This window comes from Colobus angolensis, unplaced genomic scaffold (genome assembly GCF_000951035.1).
Source record: "Colobus angolensis palliatus isolate OR3802 unplaced genomic scaffold, Cang.pa_1.0 Scaffold208, whole genome shotgun sequence".
NCBI classification, from domain to species: domain Eukaryota; kingdom Metazoa; phylum Chordata; class Mammalia; order Primates; family Cercopithecidae; genus Colobus; species Colobus angolensis.
The window spans coordinates 2,966,084-2,981,712 of NW_012115244.1; positions in this window are offsets into that span (position 1 = coordinate 2,966,084).

The following is a 15,629-nucleotide window of genomic DNA, read 5'->3' on the forward strand; positions in this document are numbered from 1 at the left end:
GCCCTCTTCCCCTTCCCTATTCACTGGAGAAGGGACGCAAGAGAGACCAAGCCAGCCACGGGAAGTAAAGCAGAGCCTGCCCTTGCCTGGCCTTCTGAATTGCAGAGCGAACCCTTTGACCCCACTACACCAGGCCGCATGTTGGGATTTGAAAATCGAGCAGGGCCTGTAGCTGATGGGAGGACAAGATGCATGTCTAGGAGGTGGTAGGGGTGGGGTAGGAAGTTCCACGTGAAGTTGGAAAGGGTGTGTGCAAACTGAGGGGAGCAGACATTAAGTTTCAGAACGTCGACTTCAGCGGCCTTCCACTGTCTTTCTTGGGCTCCACACAGACAGATTCAGTGACTTGCTCATGACGATATTAAGCTGCCTTGAAACATTCCTGGAACACATAGATGGCAAAACCACATGGTGTGGCAGAGGGCAACACTGCCTGACCTCACCCAGTGGGACTCCTTCTGGTGGGTTTGCAAGGCATGGTGAGATTCAAGCCTATAGATCTTCCATGCTACCATGTTCCTCCTCTCTCCTTTAGGAAGAAAGAGATCTACGTATTCAGAGAGCAAGTCTTGAGCCCCTTCCTTGAGCTGGGTGATTGTTAGATGCTGAGAGTCATTGCAGAAAGATAAGCACACGATGAAGTGGTCAGATTTTCACAGTGGAGGCTTTCTGTCACCTGGCCAGAAAAACTTAGAGGGGGCAAGGTTGAGGTGAGGAGATTAGTGAGGGGACTCTGGCAATTGTGCAACACAGAGCTGACAGCAGTGGCACTGGGAATGGAGAAGAAAGTGAGACAAAAGAGACATTTTTCTGGCTAGCCTCAGCCATGCTGTGCATTTTGATGCAGGAACATCTTTACAGCTTCACCCCAAGTTCTCCATCACTGACAACTCCTTGGACAGAAAAGCATTTCTCAGATGACCTCTGTACGGCTGCCTTTCATTGCAGAAAATAAATTTTTGATGCTTCACTGGCACTTTGGAAAAAAAGTGAGGTTCCAAGTCAGGAAAGGTGGACTGTTGCTCTTGTCTTCAGGAATCGTATGGCGAATAACTTCCTTTAGGTCACTTTGGGTGTTTCCATCCTATCCATTAGTGAAAAAGTGGCTATTTCCCCCCCACCCATTAATCTAGAACTCTTAAATCTGAGTCATCATTCAAAACTTGGGGTAACAGTTGACATCATTGATGAATCTGTCTGGGAAATTGTATTATGACAGTGCTTTCTCTAATAATCCATCAGAAAAAAATCATTTGGTTCCTCATACAGTTCTTGCTCTCTCAAGATTCGACATCTCCCATAACGCTGCCATTGATCAATATTAAGCTAGATTCTTAAGTGCATTTTTAATGACTTTTTGCCATCGTTGGGAACAATTGGATGGAACAAATGTCGGCCGTTCTTGCCTGCTCTGGCCATCTGTTTCCATCTCAGGCTCCTGGAGGTTTTTCTTCAGTTGCTTTGTGTCAGGCAATTGTTGGAGTTTGTGGAAATGGACTCAAATTGAGGTTTAGATAAATCGAAAGTTTAAAACACAAATCATTGAAGTTGTCCTGGAACTTAATTGCCTCTTTGCCATCTGACATTTCTCCTTCTCTATCGAGCTATGGTGATATCACTCAGGAAGTTCCAGCCGACTCTGCATGCCTGCAAATGAGGGATTGTAGAGTTCCTAAAAATCCAGGGCTAGCAGATAATCAGAACAGGAAAGGAGACGAGAGGCCAGGCAGTGCGTGGTTTCATCAGCCAGAAAATAAAATGGAGGGTGGATGGGGCATGGCTAGGGCTGCACAAACAAGGGGACAAAAACCCAAGCCCTCTGACTTCTGCTTCTGTGTTCTTTGTACTCCTCTCCCAATGTTTCTGCAGCCAGTGCTCCCAGAAGTGTCTCAGTGCTCATAGGGATGTGTCCAGTGTGGGGTGAAATTCTATACCAAAGCATTAGACAGAGTCTGGTCCATGTTTGACCTAGAAAATAACTGTGGAAACGCTCCACCTTTTCATTGCCTTCTGAGATGTAAAAGGGATTATTAAGCCTCCCAAACAGGAAGGGAAGTTTGAATGGAGTTCCAGGGATAATAATCTTACCCAAGGTCTTGCTCAAGGAAAAGATGTTCAACTCTTATGTAATGTTATGCCTCGAAAAGACTTTCTAATTCATCGTGAGCGGCAGCCAGCAGAGTTAGGGATCAGGCTCCCTGGGTTAAAATACAGATTCTACAGTGATTTGCAGCAGACACTGGGCCAGCCATCCAACTCTGCTGGGCTTTGATTACTCTTTCTGTAAAACAACAACAAGACTTAGGGAAGGCACCTTCAAGCTCTAACATCCTATAATTCTACTTCCTTTGACTGTTTTTTAAAATAAGAACCTGTGGGAGAAAAGTAGCTGGCATTCTCACCTTTGCCCCAACCACATGCTCAGAATCGGTCCCACTGGCGTTGGTGAAGCTCAACCCATTTGGACTGTGCTTGCTTTGATGCTGCTTCTAAGTGCCTTTCCAAATCCTACTTGCATTCAAGCCCTTATCTGCAGATGAAATCCACCCCTAATACACAGTTATTTTAGCTGCTAACTCTTCTGGAATCCCACCTGGGACCTTCCCAGAGCTTCACTGAGCTCCTCTTCTACTGAATGCTTAGAAGCAAAAACGTCTTTGCTCTCAGGTAGACTCAAGTACACACTGGGTGATCTTGGTCACCTTTTCCTACTTTTGCATTCTGTTGTAGAGAAGATCCGCATCTTCTTAATTACTTTCAATGGTGACTCATTTGTTTGGTGTTTTGTCTTAGCATTTTTCAATTTTTTTAATTTTTTGAGATGGAGTCTCGCTCTGTCACCCAGGCTGGAGTGCAGTGACCCAATCTCAGCTCACCGCAACCTCTGCCTCCCGGGTTCAAGCAATTCTCCTGCATCAGCCTCCCTAGTAGCTGTGACTACAGGCACGTGCCACCATGCCTGGCTAATTTTTGTATTTTTAGTAGAAATGGGGTTTCTCCGTGTTGGCCAGGCTGGTCTCGAACTCCTGACCTCAGGTGATCCACCCGCCTCGGCCTCCCAGAGCGCTGGGATTACAGGCATGAGCCACTGCACCCGGCCTGTCTTGGCATTTTTAACATAAAAATGGAGGAAACAGTTACACAGTAAAACCTCAAGCATAGAGGAATAGATAATTATTACTAGGGCTGTTTTTATTCCTGAGTCCAGGCTGGTGTAGGAAGAGGAGGATGGTTGTATGACATTGGCTCCAATTGTAACACTCTTATTCTCATAAAGCCAGGCAGATATATAAATCCTTAGTGGTAGGTGGTGGAGGGAGAAAGAGTGGATCAGAGAAGCATAAAACTACAATTTCAAGAAACAAGATCTAGTCATCTATTTATTCATCCACCCATCCATTCACCTACCCATACGCTGACCCACCCATCCATCCACACATCTGCACATTCATCCTCTCATACCCAATCCACTGGGATTCTGTTGAATATACAGATGAATCTGGGGATAATTTACATCTTGGTTTCAAAGTATAGGTTTTATTATTTTTGATCTACATTCATCCATTCATCTAACACATACGTTTAAGCACTTTTTTCATGTCATTACTAGGCTTGGCTCTAGTTATGCAGAAATGACAAAGATATATACTGAATATTATTAAAATATAGAGAAATTGTGGTTTCTTTATGAGTAGATGACTGATAACTAAATTAAAAATTCCAGTGCTAAAAATGGACTTGCTTCCCTGAGTTTATGGCTGTCTAGGTATACTACAGATATGTTTCCAGAACAAGACCACCTCCCAGTGAGTTTTGGTCCATATATATGCCTTAATATATTGACTAGTAACAATAATTTTTAAAATTAAATACGCCATGCATACAGGTAAGGACACAGCTCATAAATATACAGTTTAGTGATATTCACAAAGCATAAACTCTCATGAAACCAGTAGTCAAGCCCAGAAATAGCACTACCCACTCTCCACAGGCCTGATTCTAGTCACCAAGGGTAACTGTTGTCTTGGCTTGAAAGATGAGTTTGTTTTGTTTTTATTTTGTACTTTGTATGTACTCTTTGCATCTAAAATCTTTTCTTCAACAGTGTGTTTGTGAGAATCACTCTCATTGCATCTTTCTATTGTGTTTCACTGTATCATATACCACAATTATTTATCCATCCTACTATTTTTTTTTTTTTGAGATGAGGTCTCACTCTGTCATCCAGGCTGGAGTACAGTGGTGCCATCTCAGCTCACTGCAAACTCCAGGTTCACATCATTCTCCTGCCTAAGCCTCCCAAGTAGCTGGGACTACATGCGCCCGCCACCACACTCGGCTAATGTTTTGTATCTTTAGTAGAGACGGGGTTTCACCATGTTAGCCAGGATGGTCTCAATTTACCGACCTTGTGATCTACCCCCCTCGGCCTCCTAAAGTGCTGGGATTACAGGCTTGAGCCACCGTGCCCAGCCCTCCGTTCTACTATTGATGAAACTTCAGATTGTTAGCAGTTGTGGTTATTACAAACAGGGCCGCCTTGAACATTCTTGCACATGGCTTTGGTGCATGTCTGCATGTGTTCCTTTGGGGCATCTTCCTAGGAGTGTCATTGCTGGCTCACGAAGGATACGTGTATTTTCGATTTTAGTGAATACTCCTAAAGGGTTCTAAAATCTTTATACCCATGTGTGTTTCCACCCACACAGCATGTGAGTTCCAGTTGTTCTACATTCTTGCCAACGCTCAGATTGCCTGTTATTTTAATTTTAACCTTGAAAGTATAACAAGTATTTTTTACTGTTAGTAGTATTAACTTTCTGTCTAACAACAACAAAAATACCTATACATTTAGGAAAAATGTGAAAAAAAGAATGTTAAAAAATGTTCAATGACCTATAATCTCACCACTTAGCAAGAAAAACGAATCTGTATTTTCAGCATATTTTTGTCAACTTTATTATCTATAGACAGATAATACGAATTTAAGAACGGTATTGGGATTACTTAGTATATGGTCATATAGCCCTGAAGTTGGTTTTTTTTTCTTTTTTTTTCATATAACATTATACAATTAGTGTATTCCCAATCTATTAGATCGTCTTTGAAGTTGTGACTTCCATAGAAACATACTATTTATTAGGAGAATTGTACTATAATTTATTTATCTATACTTTAATAAAGGTTAAAATTAAGCATAAAAAAGAAAATAAATCTAACTTATATCAAGGAACTCCAATACATCTCAGAACAGAGCACAACAAATTTTCAGAAACACAAACACATCCAGCACCCAACAATTTAAAATCACAATGTCCATAATCCCACAAAAATTACCAGTCATGCAAGGAAGCAGAAAATATCAATCCAAATAGAGAAAAATATAAGCCAATGGAAAAAGAACCAGGAAGAACACAGAGAATAGAATCAATATTCTATTATGATTCCCCAAGAAAATTTCTAGGGGAAAACACACAGAACATTTTTTTCTTAGTTTAGATAACGCATGGATTTTTTTGTTTTGTTTTGTCTTGTTTTTACATAAGACACAAAAGCATAAGCCATAAGCTAACAGGATGGTAAAACAACTATATCAATACATGAGTGCAAAAGGTCAAGGAAAACATGAATAATATTAAAAAATAAAAGCTATTGTAACTAATAATAAACCTAGCAAGTTTTCAGGATACAAGGTAAGTATACAAAAGCTATTTCATTTTTATATACTGGCCACGAAAATTCCACACTGAAGATTTAAAATGACCATCTTAGTTCCAAATAACATGAAATATTTAAGAATAAATCTAATCAAATATGTGCAAGGTGTGTGCTATAAGCAACAAAGCACTAATGAATGAAATTTTAAGAGACCTAAATAAAGAAATCTCATGTTCATGAACTGAAAATTTAATATTTTAATAATTGCATTAATAATATTTTCTTATTTTCTTTTTTTTTTTTTTGAGAAAGAGTTTTGCTCTTGTTGCCAGGCTGGAGTGCAGTGGTGCGATCTCAGCTCACTGCAACCTCTGCCTTCTGGGTTCTAGTGGTTCTTCTGCCTCAGCCTCCAGTGTAGCTGGGACTACAGGCGCAGGCTACCACGCCTGGCTAATTTTTTTTTATTTTTAGTAGAGACGGTGTTTCACCGTGTTGGCCAAGATGTTCTCGATCTCCTGAGCTTGTGATCCGCCTGCCTCAGCCTCCCAAAGTGCTGGGATTACAGGCATGAGCCACTGTGCTTGGCCACATTTTCTTATTTTCTATATTCCTAGTACTCTGGCTTATGAGGACTCCCTAAAGGGGAGAGATTTCCGGGGCCAGCCAGTAATTAGATAGCAAACAACTCACCCAGAAGTAAAACTTTGATGGGAAAACTAACAAATCCAGGGCCCATACTCAGGACCACTTTCTGTATCTGGTTCTTTAATTCCAGGAAGCAATATTCCTCTGCTTTAGTCATCCCAGGACCCAGTACGAGACAACCTATACCCCAAAGCCTGCTGAAGTTATTGAAACCAGCCAATCCTAAGCCTGCTTACTCAGCTTTGTTTTGCCTGTCACATGGAAACCACAATAAAGGCTCCTCCTCTTGCTTTTCTTCAGCTCCTTCTGCCTTCTGACTGCCCCTGTGGCCCTGCATGCTATGGCATGTCCCCTTTACTTGGGAACTGTGAGTAACTGACAGTTTTTTCAATGGCAATGATCTCCTGATCGTTGGCCTCACTATACATGAATAATAATAAAACCTACACTTTAAAACAGAAGTAAATCATCCACACATTGATCTATAGATTCAACAAAATCTCAATCAAAAGCAATTATTTTAGAAGGCAGAAAGATAACTCTAAAATTTATAGAAATACAAATGACAAAAAAAATGCCCAAAACAAAACTAAAAAAGAAAGGATCTAGAACTAGATGTACCATATGACCCAGCCATCCCACTACTGGGTATATACCCAAAGGATTATAAATCATGCTACTACAAAGACACATGCACACGTATGTTTATTGCGGCACTATTCACAATAGCAAAGATTTGGAATCAACCCAAATGTCCATCTGTGACAGACTGGATTAAGAAAATGTGGCACATATACACCATGGAATACTATGCAGCCATAAAAAAGGATGAGTTTGCGTCCTTTGTAGGGACATGGATGCAGCTGGAAACCATCATTCTTAGCAAACTATCACAAGAAGAGAAAACCAAACACCGCATGTTCTCACTCATAGGTGGGAACTGAACAATCAGATCACTTGGACTCGGGAAGGGGAACATCACACACCGGGGCCTATCATGGGGAGGGGGGAGGGGGGAGGGATTGCACTGGGAGTTATTCCTGATGTAAATGATGAATTGATGGGTGCTGACAAGTTGATGGGTGCAGCACACCAACATGGCACGAGTATGCGTATGTAACAAACCTGCACGTTATGCACATGTACCCTAGAACTTAAAGTATAATAAAAATAAATAAATAAATAAAAGTAAATTGCAATTGAATAAAAAGATCCTAATGACACTTATAGATTTTTTAAATGAACAACACTAAATAACTATATTTATTTCACTCAAATTATAAAATTTTTATAAAATTTTATAAAATTTTTAAGGTACTTATATTCAGGAAAGCTTCTTAGGAAATAGTATATCTCATGAGTTGTTTGAAGTTATACGGAAAGTCTTGGTAGGTGGCATGGACTTGTTTTCTTAAAATAAAAGCATATATTTAAAAAAAAAGAATACATAAAAACTCTGAGAAGAAAATTTCTAGGGGAAAGCATAGAGAACTTTTTTTTTTATTTAGATGAGGCTTTTTATTTTATGTTTGAAATTTTCTATAGTAAAATAAAAGCAAAAAGAACACGACTCTGGAGAACAACCTGGTCTCCATCTGGTCCAGCCATGTGTGATGTGAGCCCCTGCTTAAATTCACAGACCTTCAGGTCCTTCATCTGTGAAGGAGAGATACAACGATCAATCTCATAGGTTAGTTTGAGAATATTTAATCAATAGGTATAAAGCACATAGAGCAGTGCCTGCCCATTACTCTGTAGATCTCCAGTTTATTGCTTCTGACTTCTGCAGAGTATGTAGAACAATTGGAACTCACATGCTGTGTGGGTGGAAATACATATGGGTATAAAGATTTTAGAACCCTCTGGGAGTATTCACTAAAATCAAAAATATACCCATCCTTTGTGAGCCAGCAATGACACTCCTAGGAAGATGCCCCAAAGGAACACATACAGTCATGCACCAAAGCCGTATAGTTATATAAATATAAATAAAAATGCACAAAAAAATTGAGGATTTTTTTTTGTTTTCTTTTGTCTTGATTTTACATAAGACACAAAGGCATAAAACATAAAATAAAATGTTAAAAAAGTAGACTTAATAATCAAAAGTGTTTTCCTCTCAAACACTCTTAAGAGAAAAAAAATCAAGCCATAGACTCTGAGTATGTGTTATTAAACAAATATCTGATTAAGAATGTTAATACTCAAAAATAAGAAATGAGAAAATTAATTTAGAAACATCCAAAAGTATGAACAGATGTTTTACCACAGAAGAAATAAGTATGGCAAGTATACGTTTGAAAAGATGGTCAATATCATTCGTCATTAAGAAAATGCACATTAAACTCACATTGCATGAAACTAAAAACCTTAAAAAAGAGAAAAAGTTAATAAAACAGACAAAAGCTGGCAAAAATCTGAAGCAACTGATACTTTCATACATTGATGATGAAAATGCAAATAGTACAATAACTTTGAAAAAGAATGACATCAATCCTGCTGTAGGTATTTACTCAAGAGAAAACAAACAAACAAACCTATGTCTGCACAAAGACTGGCAAGTGAATGTTGTAGTAGCTTTATTGGTAATAGCTATAAACTGGAAACAACACAAATGTTCAGCCTCTGATGAATGGATAAACAGCTATTGGTATATACACAATATAAATTTCTACTCAACAATATAAAAGAAAGAGAAAGTAGAAAAACCTGAGTAAAAAAATATGATATATTTTAAAAATATCAAACATTATTGCTAAAATAAGTGGGAATAAACTGTTACTACCATAAATATAAATGCACTAAAATTTCTGTAAAAACACAGACTATCAGAATGGAGTGAATAAACATTATCTAATAATATGCTGTCTACCAGAAATACACTTAAAACCAAATAATACAGACATTTTTGAACTTAGAAACAGCCAGTGTAATAAGAGGTAAAGTACATTTAAGATCAAGGAAAGAAATACTATATGTTGGTAATGATAACAATTGATTAAGGTTTCAAAATAAATGTGAACATATATGATTTTAATAACATAGTTTTAAAATATATGAAAATAAAAACAATGAAGAAATTCAGAGAAATAAATTGATTGATAATTGTACTTTAATGTTTTAACAACATTCTTTTAGAAATCGAGATAAAGAATCAAAAGATAAAAAATAAAACAGAATATTTTCACAAGTAGATTAACGAAGCTTAATAATATATTTTAGACACATGTATATATAATGTATTAACTAGCCAACTCTAAAATTATATCAAAATTAATACAACATAATGAATATAGTTTATCCTTGTCAGAGAAAAATGTACTAAGGTGGTACACCACACTAATTAACTAAAAGAGGAACAAAAAGCACATTGTTCTATCAATAAATACGTGAAAACAATTTGATAAAGTTCAACCCTGATTTATGTTATAAACTCATACCAAAAACGTAAATTATTAAATGATATGATTATGTACTGGAAGCACCACGGAATAAAAATGGTTGTGCGTGAGCTTGTGTACATGCGTGAGCATGCGTACGACTTCAAATTATGAAAAGAATTCAACAAGTCTGCAGATCGATTTACTCATGTGAATAACATTCTTCTACATCAGAAGTGACTACCTAATAATATAATAGAAAAAATTGATTTCATTCATAGTACCAATTATTATTATGAATAACTGAAATTATTCTAAAAGAAATGCACAAAAGTGTTATAAGAAGAAAATTAAATTCAAATAACATAAAATAAGAGTTCAAAAAATAGAAAACCTTGTTCATGGACAGCATAATTTAACTTACCACCATAAAGCTTAATTTTTTTCTATCTTGCACTAAAACTTCAAAGCAATCCCAATAACAATTATAATTTTGTTTATAAAGTCAATATACTTAGTTTTTCAATTCATATGAGAGAATGAAAGTCTAAAAATAGCTAAGTAGCATTTGAAAAGAAACAGAGATAGGATTATTTCTTATCAGGTATAATGACAGCTTTGAAAGTCAACGTAAAAACACCAGCATCAGGGTGATCATGGTGCAGACATGCGAACAGGCAAGGAGGACAATGGAACTCGGAAAGTTCTGTGAGTGTCTGCAGCGGGGCAAAATATAATACAAATATGCAAATATGTATTTTGTGACTTTGTATGCCTGGAAGTTCCTTTCACATGGACTATGCAATCTTCACAAATGTATTCATGTATCCACGTGTTCAAACCAGTGAAAAAGGATGGGTTGTTTTACAGATTGTGTTTTATAAGACAATGACTCATAAAATGGAGAAAAACATTATCTACCTTATATTCACAAATGAATTCCACATAGATTTTAAAAACATGACATATAAAATATAGAACTAATAAAATGATATAATGGGACTGTATTTGTAATTTTCTGATGTGGACAGATTCTTAACGAAGACTTGAGAAGCATAAGTGTCAAGGGGAAAGTGATAGATTGAGATTAAATCAAAATTAGATTTTCTTTCAAAGAAAACGCTCTAGGTAAATAATGTAGACAAATGAAAAACTGAAGGAAGTTATTCATGACTTCTAAAACTGTAAATGAAATATCATCCTGAATGTACCAGATACTTCTGCAAATCCACAAGAAAAAAAGCCAAGAAAACTAGTGGCAATTTCGGCAAAGAATATGGTAGACAATTCCTGGAAAAGGAAAACTGAATGGCTAAGTGATAGGTAAAGAGATACTGACATTAACTCCAATTAAGACCTTATAATGGAAAAATATAGAAGGGAAGATAATTCTAGCCAAGAACTAGAATGAAGGGAGGTGGGATTTTCTGCAGGGATGCAGACATAGTGGCGAACATTAGCCAGCAACCTCATTCCTCAAAGTTTATCCCTCAGGAATTCTCCCGTAAGTGAGGACAAGTGTGAAAATATTCACTGGTTATGGTTGCAGTGTGACAGTGAAGGCATAGACAAATAGAATCCACTGGAGACATTCCATGAAATACTCTGCAGAAGTTAGAAGCAATAAACTGGAGATCTACAGAGTAATGGGCAGGCACTGCTCTATGTGCTTTATACCTATTGATTAAATATTCTCCAACTAACCTATGAGATTGATCGTCGTATCTGTCCTTCACAGATGAAGGAACTGAAGGTCTGGGAATTTAAGTAGGGACCCACATCACACAGTGGCTGGACCAGATGGAGACCAGGGTTTTCTCCAGAGTTGTGCTCTTTTTGCTTTTATTTTACTATAGAAAATTTCAAACACAAAATAAAAAGGACAGTATCATGACCCCCTGTGGTCATCCCTCAGCTTTTATAATAATTGACTGACAGTCAACTGTGTTTCTTCTAGGCCTCCACCCACTCACCATCACCCTTCATTTTACTTTTGAAGCAAATTCCAGAGATAATATTTGTCTTTAAATATGTAATTCATAAATATAAATTATTTTCCCATTGTGAAAATAATCACAATCTTATAAGCCCACTCAACAATTTTCAACATTTGATTTTTACTTTCATCAGATATACTGCTAGTGTTCACATTTCCCTGAATGTCCTTAAATGACTTTCAGCAATGTATGTGTTTGTATATGATATTTGTATGTATATGTGTGTGTATATATGTGTGTGTGTGTGTGTGTGGTGGATATAGACAACGATTATAAGTAGCTGTTGACATAAAATGAGAAACAGCCAGGCATCCTGTAGCTTAGAGATAAAAATATCATCTCTGAAATACTTTTGCCTAAATAAAATAAAGTGTATATATATATATATACACACACACACACACACACACACACATACACACACACACATACACACATATACACACACAGAGCCATACATTGCATGTCTCTATTGGTCTATCTGTATATTAAGTCTCTAAACCTTTCCATGGGTTCTCCCTCTCATCTTTGTTTTTCACTCTGTGAATTTCATTTGTGGAAGAAACCAGGATGTTTGTCCCATAGGGTTTCTCACAGCCACGTCTCCATGAAGTAATTTAGGATGTTCATGTCTCCTGAATTTCCTGGAAATTGAAAGGTCTAGGAACTTGAACAGATTAAGTTCTTTTGCTTTGTTTTATTTTATTTAGGCGAGAGTATTTCAGAGATGATATTTTTATCTTTAAACTACACGATGTCTGGTTGTTTCTCATTTTATGTCAACAGCTACTTATGATCGTTGCCTATATCCACTAATTCATTAAAGTCTAAAAATTATAATGAGGTAGGAGGCAGACTACACTCCAGAGGGGAGGCTTGGACACTGGACCAAATTGAAGACTAGCTAAAACAGGTCAGGGCAGAAACACCTCCCCATAAAACGCCATGCCAGTTTACCATTGCCATGGCAACACCCAGAAGTTACCACCCACTTTCATGATAACAACCCAACAACCCAGAAGTTACCACCTTTTTCCTAGAAATTTCTGCATAAACTGCCCCTTAATTTGCATATAATTAAAAGTGGGTATGAATATGAGTGCGGAGCTGCCTCTGAGCTGCTGCTCTGGGCACACTGCCCATGAGGGAGCCCTGCTCTGCAAGGAGAAGCACCTCTACAGCTACCTTAATAAAAGCTGCTGTTTAATACCGCTGACTCTCCCTTGAATTCTTTCCTGGGTAAAGTCAAGAACCCTCCCAGCCTATGCCCCAATTTGAGGGGCTTTGAACATAGTCAAATGTTATCATTTCTTTTTCATTCATTCGCTGAAATCATTTTGTAGACAGAAAGTTTCCTTCATCTATGGTTTGGTTATGTTCAGATAAATTCAAGCAGGTAAAGCAGAACGAAGCTTGGTGCTTTCCTAGTGTTTCCACTCTCCAAGTTAAATGCCTCTATTCCCTACTATCCTCCAGTGCTGGTCGATGAGTTATTTTTTTCCAGGATTAGTATGTACTTAAGATTTAAATCTATGTGATATTTTCTGGTGCATGGCAGTTTATATCTTGTTTTCTGAGGATATTTCGTGTGTCCCTGCTGACCTCTGATAGCTTTCCTGCTGGGAAGTATGAAGAGATATTCCAGGCTCTTTTTAGACATTTTTTTGCCCTATCGTGAAATCACCAATTTCTCTGTGGGTTCCGGTCCCCTTTCATGGGAAATGGTATCTACGCAAAGGCTGCTGCTGCCACCGTACTGTACCCTCTGTCTAGATCCCAAATGGTAGACTTGAGGGAGAAAGTAAGAAACCCTAGCACAATACCTCTGTGTACATGAAAAAATGCACACAAAAGAATACTCTGTATGTCCTAAGTATAATTAGTTAACATAGTTAACATCACAGTTAACCTGAAACTCCAAAGCAGGTTCCAATGAAGGAGAAAGAGGAAGTGTGGATCAGAGAGGAATTAGGTCATTTAAAAAAAAAAAAAAAAGTAGGCTCATGCTTTATGGTCTGAGATGTATAATTAATTTAACTTTCTACATCAGAGAGTCAATAAGTTAATAAACAACATTTTTTTAAAAGGAAAGAAATATAGACAAATCCATACAGAAAGTAGGGCAGTGGTTGCCCGTGGTTGGTGGAGGGTTGGGAAGTGACTGCTAATGGGAACAGGAATTTTTTTTAATGTGGTAATAAAAATCTTCTGGAATTAGATTGCGGTGATGTGAATATATTTGTGAAAATACTAAAAGCCACTGAATTGTAGACTTTATAAAGGTACATTTTATGGCATGTAAATTATATATCAATTTAATAACTGGCAAGAAATACTGTGTTGTATTACTCTCCTAGATGCACACCCTAGAGAAATCCACAAACAGATTTAGCACATGGCAGTACTGCCTGGATGACTATTACTGGGACTAGGCTAAGTAACACGGGAGAAAATTCTCCTAACTGCACCTCTGATATTCTATGCAGGAGCCAGAAGCTGTGATTATGAGCTATAGAGCAACAGAGGAAAATCTTAAATATATGGTGCTTTGGTGTAAAATGTAAGAAACCAAATGAGATTTATAGTACATTATTTTACATAAATTTTAATCTATTTATTTATGTGCATGCATCCACAACACTGCCGATTTCTCTAAGTTACACATCTATCTAATTGCATATATCAAACACACCAGTGCAGATGTCAGGGCGAGAGGCAAAGGCGGCTGGGATGCTTGATTGTGGAAAACAACTGTGCAAAGGAGAAGTGGGAGTCCCGTCTTAGCTGCCGACAGTAATGAGCTCGCTAGGAAACGAGGATGTGAGGAGCCCCTTTTGCACCTGAGGTCCAAAAGGAAGGAAAAAAGAGCAACTGCTTCTGGCTCCTGCCTAGAATGTCAGGAGTGTAGTTAGGAGAATTTCTTCCATGTTATTTAGCCTAGTCTCAGTAATAGACATCCAGGCAGCCTAAAACCCCCTGAAACTGCCGTGTGCCCAAATCTTAATGCAGTTCAAATCCCTCTTGTTATTTCTCTCAAAAAGCATCAGAGAGATGGAAGTATATTCTTAATTCCCCGCCAAATGCCTTCCAAATGCTTTCTTCACTTCTGCTGTTCTCAATATTCTTTTCACAAGGGGCTGTAACCCTCTTTCTCTCTCATCCTCATCTTCCACCTCCTAAATTGCCCTGATTCTCTGAGCTCTTGTGTTTCTGCTCTTTGGAGGATACATTTCACCTCCATGGAAAATCAACCCACTCTGGTTGCTACCAGTTCTAAGCACACATCTAACCTCTTCCTGTTTTACTGCCTGCTTTATCCTGGCCACATTGGCAGCTGTTTAGATGGTGCCCACCCAGATTAAGAGTGGATCTGCCTTTCCCAGCCTTTCTCCTCTTCTCACTAGTGCTCAAATAAGATCTACACACATAAACATTCCAGGAACCAGGATGGCAAATGGTGTTTTCTAGTCTTGGGCTGGGGAGAAGGGGCAGGCAGAGGGAGCAGAGGTGGTGCCCTCTCAGGGGTAGTAGTAACAGCTGGAACATGCTTCACTCTCAGAGCTTTCGTCCACAGCTCCATGTAGCTCCTCTTCAGTGTCCATAGGATCTGGTAACCCCATGTGATGGTTAATACTGAGTGTCAACATGATTGGATTGAAGGATACAAAGTATTGACCTGGGTGTGTCTGTGAGGGTGTTGTCAAAGGAGATTAACAATTGAGTCAGTAGGCTGGGAAAGGCAGACCCACTCTTAATCTGGGTGGGCACTATCTAATCACCTGCCAGCATGGCTGGGATAAAGCAGGCAGAAAAACGTGAAGAGGTTAGATTGGCCTAGGCCCCCAGCCTACGTCTTTCTCCCGTGCTGGACCCTCCCTGCCCTCAAACATTGGACTCCAGGTTCTTCAGTTTGGGGACTCAGGCTGGCTTCCTTCCTCCTCAGCTTACA